The sequence below is a fragment of the Arachis hypogaea genome, chromosome 15 (assembly GCF_003086295.3).
Source record: "Arachis hypogaea cultivar Tifrunner chromosome 15, arahy.Tifrunner.gnm2.J5K5, whole genome shotgun sequence".
Taxonomy (NCBI): domain Eukaryota; kingdom Viridiplantae; phylum Streptophyta; class Magnoliopsida; order Fabales; family Fabaceae; genus Arachis; species Arachis hypogaea.
In genome coordinates, this window is record NC_092050.1 from 47,509,076 (window position 1) to 47,511,201 (window position 2,126).

The following is a 2,126-nucleotide window of genomic DNA, read 5'->3' on the forward strand; positions in this document are numbered from 1 at the left end:
TTAGTTTCTCTGATGCAACAAAACTGCAAGTTTCATGGACTTCCATCTGAAGACCCTTTCCAGTTTTTAACTGAATTCTTGCAGATCTGTGATACTGTTAAGACTAATGGAGTAGATCCTGAAGTCTACAGGCTCATGCTTTTCCCATTTGCTGTAAGAGACAGAGCTAGAATATGGTTGGATTCTCAACCTAAAGATAGCCTGAACTCTTGGGATAAGCTGATCAAGGCTTTCTTAGCCAAGTTCTTTCCTCCTCAAAAGTTGAGTAAGCTTAGAGTGGATGTTCAAACCTTCAGACAGAAGGAAGGTGAATCCCTCTATGAAGCTTGGGAGAGAAACAAGCAACTGACCAAAAAGTGTCCTTCTGACATGCTTTCAGAATGGACCATCCTGGATATATTCTATAATGGTCTGTCTGAATTAGCTAAGATGTCATTGGATACTTCTGCAGGTGGATCCATTCACTTAAAGAAAACGCCTGCAGAAGCTCAAGAACTCATTGACATGGTTGCTAATAACCAGTTCATGTACACTTCTGAGAGGAATCCTGTGAGTAATGGGACGCCTCAGAAGAAGGGAGTTCTTGAAATTGATACTCTGAATGCCATATTGGCTCAGAACAAACTATTGACACAGCAAGTCAATATGATTTCTCAGAGTCTGAATGGAATACAAGCTGCATCCAACAGTACTCAAGAGGCATCTTCTGAAGAAGAAGCTTATGATCCTGAGAATCCTCCAATCGCAGAGGTGAATTACATGGGTGAACCCTATAGAAACACCTATAATCCCTCATGGAGAAATCACCTAAATCTCTCATGGAAAGATCAACAAAAGCCTCAACAAGGCTTTAATAATGGTGGAAGAAACAGGTTTAGCAATAGCAAGCCTTTTCCATCATCCACTCAGTAACAGACAGAGAATTCTGAACAAAATACCTCTAATTTAGCAAACTTAGTCTCTGATCTATCTAAGGCCACTGTGAGTTTCATGAATGAAACAAGGTCCTCCATTAGAAATTTGGAGGCACAAGTAGGCCAGCTGAGTAAGAAGATCACTGAAACCCCTCCTAGTGCTCTCCCAAGCAATACAGAAGAAAATCCAAAAGGAGAGTGCAAGGCCATTGAATTGACCATCATGGCCGAACCCACAAGAGAGGAGTGATGAGTATTTTGGTGGAAAAATAAATTTCTCCCAAAACACACAAATCTAACCGGCAAGTGTACCGGGTCGCATCAAGTAATAAAAACTCACGGGAGTGAGGTCGATCCCACAGGGATTGAAGGATTGAGCAATTTTAGCTTAGTGGTTAATTTAGTCAAGCGAATCAAGATTTGGTTGAGTGTTTTGTGATTTGCAGAAATTAAATTGCATGGAATTAAAGAGAACTGGAAATAAATTGCTGAATCTTAAAGAACAAGAAATTGAATGGCAGAAACTTAGAATGCAAGAAATGTAAATTGCGAAATCTTAAAGTGCAAGAAATGTAAATGACTTGAGTTGTAAAGGGGATTGGGACTTGGATTTGCAGAAATTAAACAAGGAAAAGTAAATTTGCATCAAGCAAAGAAGTAGAAGAGGGTTTGGGTTAAATCGGATCTTGAAGCAGAAAAGTAAATGAACATGAAAACAGTAAACAGAGAATTAGAAATTGAAAGTTCATATCTCAGGACCCAGAGACTAGAAAGCCGAGTCTAGATCTCAATGCCTTTCTAGATCCAACAAGAACAATTGCAAGGGAATTGTAAATTGCAAGGAAAGTAGATGAAGAGCAATTAACAGAAACTGAAATTCAATCAAGCAGTAAATAAAGCAGAGAGATCCAAGGATGAGATTGAAACAAAATTTCTTCAATTCTCCAACCCAAGATCCAAGACAATTGTAATTGAAATTGAAAGCAATAAAACTAAGAGGAAGAGAAGTGAATTCTCCTTCCCCAAGACTAAGAAATTAAAGATCACTCAATATCCAAAGCTCTCCGAAAACTATTATGAAAATTCAAAGGGAAAGCTCTCAAAGGAAAAGCTCTCTGAAGAACTTGAATACTATCCTATTTATACACTTTCTTCAAATGATCTTCAAGCCTTGAGTTGGGCCTTTGCTCTTGGTGGAATTGGGTTGAAAGA

At 38.6% G+C, this 2,126-nt stretch overlaps 1 non-coding gene across 1 annotated transcript; it reads right to left on the bottom strand.

Moving 5' to 3' along the window:
* Window positions 1-267: 267 nt before the first annotated feature.
* On the bottom strand, window positions 268-375 carry LOC112753361 (small nucleolar RNA R71). The gene has a single exon (XR_003177751.1). It is a non-coding gene; the product is annotated as a small nucleolar RNA R71 (small nucleolar RNA).
* Window positions 376-2,126: the final 1,751 nt, after the last annotated feature.